Here is a 7709-nt window from a genome sequence, read left to right as displayed (position 1 = left end):
TAACCTCCATGTAATTTGTAACCGTAAGTAACCAGAGATGAGATAGCCACCCGAACAGATGATCCAACTCTAGAGCCACAACCAAACGAGGAACATACATGACCACATACAGTCCCTAGGGAACTCCACTGGATGATAACCATCAAGTATAGATAAACATACAGATCCAACATATCACTACTACATAACAACATCCTAAATACCAGGATACCGATCTAACAGATCACTACAACATAACAACATCCTATATACTAGGATACCAATTTAACAGATCACTACAACATATCAACATCCTATATACCAGGATACCAATCTAACAAATCACTATAGCATAACAACATCCTATATATCAGGATAACGATCTAGCAGATCACTACAACATAGCAACATACTACATACCAACAACCCAAGGAATGCATGACCGCACATACTCAGAGGTGAGATAGCCACCCGAGATCTTGGTCTAGAACCACAACCAAACGTAGAACAAACAAAAGATTCTAGATCAAGAGTCCTCAATCTTTACTACATGACTACATATAGTCCCTAAGGTATTTCCAATACTAACAGATAACCACAACTAGTGGGTCGACATTGGTGCCTTCGAACCACGGTATAATGAAGCGAAACTCACCTGAATTGAAAAACTCTAATCACTGCGATACGATCCCTTTCCCATCACTGCTTGCTCCTACGAATCCACTAACACCATAACCATATAGAATCTCAGTCAATAGCCCACAATCCTTAAGTTTGACCCAAAGTCAAAATTGGTCAAAAGGTCAACAGTCAACGGAAGTAAACAGCCAGTAGACCCTCACGACGTGACCATCTATGGATCACATCTTGAGCCACTTCAGTACAAAATAGTCGGGTCTCACCACCCTCACGATGTGACATGCATCTCCTCACGTCTTGAGATCCGTCTGAATGCCATATTGCTCCACAAACTTCTTAATCCATTAAGCCACTAATCCATCTATTCCAGGAGACTTCCTAACACTCCAAGGATCATAAAAATCGATAATTTAAGGTATTGTATGTCCAATACAACACTTGAGCTCAAGCTCATTTATGAAGAAAAGGAAGTAATTTCTCATGCATGGACTCAAGCATCCTCCAAACTCCAGATCCATGACATATAAGCATCAAGGGACCCTAAGGACCCATAAAGCTGCCAACTTTATGAAGTCCCAACACTCTAACTCTTGAAATCTTGGATAAATATGCATAAAAACTTAGCTCTAGCAATAAGGAAACATAAATCTTGTAAACTCACATTGGTCTAGAAGTGTAGCTAAGGGTTGCAAATGAAACTTCCAAGCCGAGACTATGCTTCCATGGTGATCTCTTCCTCTTCAAACCACCAAAACTCCGCCCAAAGCTCAAGAAACACAAAGAGAGACTAGACTTAGGGTTTTACCATGTTTAGGGACGAAGAAGGTTTGTTCGGAACCCTATAATGAAGTTTATGGGGTTTAAATACGATGGAAACCCTAAAAGATTGTGGGCTTGGGTTGCAACGTATCTCACGTCGTGATCTCTTATTGCTCACGTCGTGAGCTCAATTTAAATTAAAATATTTATTTGATCACTCCTCACATCGCGACCCTTCTATGGTTACGCAGTGAGCCTTGATTTTACCCAAAAACCATGCCTTTGAATCCTTGAAACCCTACGTCGATCCGATCTGGAAACGGGGTGTTACAATAATGGTATTCAAATATGGTGTACACAGATATACCTTCTAATTTTAAATTTATAACCTTACATATTTTATCTACTAATGCACTTATAGGCAGTGTACCTAGTCATTTAACAATATAGAAAAGTAAATCGAGTGTTGATCTCAAGGAACAATATCCCTATTCTAATAAAATAATAGGTTGATTGTCCTTTTGATATGTGTCATCTTATTAGGCCCTATAATTAATGTCATGTCACATGTCAATCTATTGATTATCCATTTCAAAATTTAAATTTTCCATTCTAATTACATTAAATTAAATAACAATAAATAAAAAATAAAATAAAATTACTACATATTATAAGGTCACGTACTTATTTAAATCAACTATTATAATTTTATGTAACTAAAAAAAATAGCTTTTAATTAATAATTTATTTGAAATAATTGATTAATAATTTTCAGTTTTTAATATGAAAGTTTAATTAGTTTTTTAACAGTGGTTCCCATGGGTTATAAACTAGTTTATGGGTGAGGGTACAACCCATGAATATGTCGTTAGTGCTCTCTTTCTTCCCGTTAGTCATCTCAACAGTGAATGTTTCGTTTAGTGATTGTGGTTTGTGTGTCAGTAAGTGTTTGAATTTATGACTAACAAAACTCCTCTTCGCACCACTATCAAAGAGAATGCATGCATAAGAGTTATCGAGGAGGAACGTACCCATGACTATGGTGGGATCCACTACTGCCTCTTCCTGGCCCATTTCTAGCACTCTTCTTGTGTTTCCAACGTTTCTTGTTTTCGGGCAATCCCTCTTGTAGTGCCCGATTTCACCACACCCATAACAGGCCTGGCCTACTCCACCTCCGGGGATCTGGGCATTAGGCTGCGTAGGTGTCCTACAGAAGTGGGTTGTATGCCCCTTCTTGTTGCAGTTGGTGCATTGTATTTCCCGACAAGGCCCATGGTGGTGGATGTTGCATTTGTTGCACCTCAGAAGATTACCAACATAGTGACTGGGAGATGCCGAAGCAGCAGGAACAACAACATGAATTGTACCAGCATGGACTGCCTCTGTTTTCTGTTTCTTTGAGGGCTCCTACGAAGATTGGCCCTTTCTTTTGTTCTAGCACTTCTTTTTGCTGCCACACTCTTTGGGTTGTTCAGGAATGGCTATTATGTAGTCTTGGCGATCTTCGTGATCTATTAGTGATTGTGCCAGACATTTGGCACTATCGAAAGTAAGTGGATTGGCAGCTAGGACATTTCCTTGAGTCGGGGGAGTAAATCCCCATATGCACCTTTCTACCTTCTTACTATCCGGGTGACCATCCTGGGACACAGAAGCGCTAGGTTACTGAATCTGGCAGTGTAAGCAACGATATTTGAGTCCTTCATCTTCAGACTCCAAAGCTCCTACTCTAGTTTTTTCATCTCGCCCCGAGGGCTGTATCCTGCTAGCATCAGCTCTTTTAAATCATCCCAACTCATATAATTGGCTATTGGGAGAGTCAGTGACTTGACTTAGCTGTTCTACCAAGTGAGAGCTCTGTTTGTGAAAGTGTATGCTGCAAATTTCACTTTGCTCGCTTCAGGACATGCGTAGATTTCGAATATTGATTCGGTCTTCTCGAACCAACGTGTTAAATCAATGACACCTCCAGTGCCATCAAAGGACTTGGGTTTAGCGTTCGTGAAGTCTTTGTATGAACACTCCCTTGGGTGTCCATGTCTATCCCCATGGTTTGAAGGGTTGGCACCACTACTTGCCCCGTTAGCGCCACTTGCTTTGATCTGTAACATAGCGGCAGCCACGACGGTTGTTACTGCTACGTGGAAGACATCAGGGTCATATTGAGGAGGTGGTGGCGGTGGTAGATTTGTTGGTGGCTTGTTTTTCTTCCTGTTGGACTTCTTTGGAGACATCTTTCTCTATAATGATTTAAGAGAAAATGATTGTAAGTCCTCTATAGTGGTCATGAGTCAGGTGATAATGAATAAGATATATCTTATCCTGACTGTTACAGTGTTCTATTAAGCGATTTACAGTAAAAATCTACTAATATAAGTAAACAATCGCTAACTTCATTGGTAGCAACACTTGTAAGGAATTTGGTATAGCGTGACTCACACTAGGTCCATATATAGCCACCTAGTGTATATGAATTATGTATAACTATCAAGGCCTGAATGTTTTTGTTCTAGTGTTGTAGAATCATAAAATACTCATATAGTATTTTAATTTCATGTTTGGTTCTGGAGTTTCTCTAGTATGTATTGTTGGTAAGTTTTAGACTTGCTACAACACCACTATCACTCCCAAACACATGTTGGTCGTATCTCAAATAAATATAGTTGATGAGGCTATATTTATCCCAGATATGATTACATAATTGTCCAGGTTTAACTGCAATGTTCAACATCTAAATACTTTTGTATAGTTCTTTCTGTGATACTGTTCTGGTATGTATGTATGTATGTTTGTATACTTCTTATAAAATACTTATATTTTAAAAGTATACTTTTAGTCAGAGCACTTCAGCCCCATTGTTTTTATATTTGTATATCTTGTAAGGTTTGATATACTTGGTTCACTATAAACAATACTTTGACACCAATCTGTCACACCCCCAAACCAGAACAACAGAAACGTTCGGGATGGAGGACTTCATGTACAGTATCACAATAATTATATAATAGTAATCAAAGCAAACACAACGATTATTTACATTTGTTCAATACATTGTTTATATGACATCAAAAGTGTATAACACAAGTATAAATTACACGACTCTAAAAGCTCTGTCTTCTCAAAACCTGTGGGTGTACCTGTCTACCGGTTCCCTGAGAATACAAGTGGTTTTGAAAGTGTATTAACATTTAAGTTGGTGAGTTCATAAGTATGTATTTGATATGGAAAGCTTGTCTTTGTTCTTTGAAAATGTTATAGTGTACTTCAAGAAAATCTAATATTTTCTTAGTGAATGAAATGTAGTCTTAGACCTTAAGACCCAAATGTATGTAGTTACTATATTCTCAAATAGTGAATTGTAGTTTGAAATAGTGAGCTGTACTTCATAATAGTAAACCATAGTTTGTATTAGTAAACTGTAGCCTTATTATTAAATAAAACTATGTCATGAATGCTTCTTGAAATTGTATGTTGTACTAAGGTATTCTATATTAGAAAAGTAGTGTACTGTAGTAGTGTTCATAGTAGTGTTTGCATGAAACCTTAGTGTATGAGTGCATGGAGTCCACCAGCTGTAGTGTAAAATAGTGTACTGTAGTTTCATTATTTAAAATAAAATCATTTGAAGTAATGTTAATCCCGTAAACAAATGTTTTAGTTGATACTATTGTTAATTTCATATAACCATGCTTGATATGACCTAGTGACCTCTATGACGTTCTTCAGGCATCGGAATGTTATGACATTTGTCACCCTAGCTGTTGCAAGCAGCTCAGGTGCGGGATTGTCAATCCCATATAGATCTATACATAAATTCATGCTCTCCCTCCTAGAGACTCTGGTTTTAATTTATAGGACTTGATCCAGTACCCTAATGGGTACCCCGAAGTAGTGCCTCACAACTCTGTATTAACTAGTTTACGTGTAGTGTAGTAGTGTTCTCTTGTACTTGAAACCGTATGTATAACTTTGTAGTAGTGTACATTGTAGTGTAAAATAATTATTTAGTAGTGTATTATTGAATTAGTGAAATAGAGTTGTGTTCCATAAACTATACATATTATAGTTTAAATGTATGTTCTTGTTCCTGTATATTGTTCTTTGAGCTTGTAAAATAGTGTAGTGTCACTCAAACTATACCTATCATAGTTTAAATGTATGTTCTTGTATTGTTTATTAAACTTAGCAAAATAGTGTAGCGATTCATAAACTATACCAACTATAGTTTAAATGTATATCTTGTAATGAATTGAAACATTTGCAATTTGATAGTGTGTATAAAGCGGTAGTAAGAGATTTATGAAAATTACCCTTTTGCTAGACACACTACAAAAGGGTTAAAAATATATAAAAATATAATTTAGTAAATGCAGTGATAAATCGGGTTGGAACAATTGCAAATGGCTTGAAATGGTTGAAATCGTTTGAATGTTAACACAAGAATCCTTGTGTCTAAGTTGTATCCCCCCTAAAAACATTGAAAATAGTGAAAATGTAGGGGTATGAACTCACCTCTAGTGTGTTCGCGTTGGGATAGCGGAACTGTAGAGATGATCCCTGGGCTAGCGTACGTGGAAATAACGGTATCCTAATAAAATTTAAACACGTATTCGCATTTAAATTAGCGAAATAGTTAATTAAAGTGTTAGACAACACTTAATTTATGTAAGGATAAATTACCGAGAATTATTTGGAGTGTTGGTGAGGGTTTTCGGTCTAGCCTTCACCGAAATCCTTGATTTCGGTCTTAAAACCTCAACCGAGAACCCGCTTCTCGGTCTTATGGTGTTTTCGGTCAGTAACAAATTCTTGGTCCAGGTGTTTTCGGTTGGCTTGAAGATTTGAAGATTGTTCTTGGTGTTCTTGGTGTTCTTCATGAAAATTATGAAGATTTGAAGGATTTTTCTTGAAGATTGGAAGGTTCTTGTATGATACTTGAGAGCAAAATGGGAGTGTTTTCGATTGAAAAAGTGAGAAAATGACTTATTTTTCGAGGAAAAATATCTATAGCGGTTGGGTTTTCGGCCGGAAAGACGTTTTTGGTCCGAATGGTCTTTGGTCTGAGGCTTCTCGACTGAAAAGGGGTTTTCGGTCCGAGGGTTCTCGGTTCCAAAGAGAAAATGTTGATTTTTAAGTGTATTTTATTACAAATACTTATACAAAAACTTCATTTATATAATTTAAATCATATTTAACCCTTATGTTCCTAACCCAATCAATAAAATTCGAGTTTTTATTTAAAGGGTTTGACTTTTATGGACTTGAAAAATAACGGGTTGTCACATATTGCAAAATTTGTACTCGTATACTTACTTCCATTTCTGTAATTCACATTTCAGTCAATACAATTAAATAAGGCAGATGATCATTATCATCTTCCAAGGTTTTGTGGCGGAGATCTTATCAAGGATCAAGGGCTTTCCTTGTAAACCACTTGTGTGATTTTGTTCTCGATTTGATACTTATTACAACTACAACACCACAACCTCTCATGCAACCTGGTTGATTCTCATTCTATTGATTTTTGACCAAAACAATAAGTCATGTATGAATTATATGAACATCCTAAAGTACTTGTGAGAACTATAGAAATATTCATGATATGTGGAGTATTTGAAGGGAAGCTGTGTTTAAGTTGTGTGTGTGTGTGTATATATATATATATATATATATATATATATATATATATATATATATATATATATATATATATAACTGAAAATGTTGGTATTTACAAAGTTTATACAAATAAAGTTTTGTCGAATCTACTTAACAAAGTTCCTGCATTAGCTAAAGCATGAAAGTCAAGTTGGTGCTATAGAACCTTGTTGTCCTAAGAAAATGTATTTGGTTGAAATTTCGTATTTCGATATTGGAACAATGCAAGCAACATATATTGTAATGAGTTGTTATATTGGATATAGCCTTTCATTAAATAACTGTTGTGTTATATATTAGCATGTTTAATCCTTGAATAACCTTGGTTAGTCTAAATGTCCATAGTCGTTTATAATTGTGGGAGCATCAATGATATAAGAATAATATGAATGGATTAGTTGATTTTCATGGAGATGAAAATAGCAAGAGTTGCTACCAACTTCATAGGTACTTGTTTAGGAGAGTAAGTATTAGACCTAAACCGCGTCAAAATCACTTTATGGATCCTACTCGAAAGCGATGGTTGATAAAAGGTTGTATATTTGTATTCTTAGACCTGAGATACATAATTGGGACTTAAGTCTAGGAATTGTTGTGCTTTGACATGGTTTAACGTTGTTCCGTAAAAGGCAGTTATAAAGGTCATCGTTGGGTATGACATGAACTACATG

Source organism: Lactuca saligna, chromosome 5 (assembly GCF_052625555.1).
Source record: "Lactuca saligna cultivar CGN05327 chromosome 5, ASM5262555v1, whole genome shotgun sequence".
In the NCBI taxonomy this organism is placed as follows: Eukaryota; Viridiplantae; Streptophyta; class Magnoliopsida; order Asterales; family Asteraceae; genus Lactuca; species Lactuca saligna.
Note: the sequence above shows the minus strand (reverse complement) of the source record.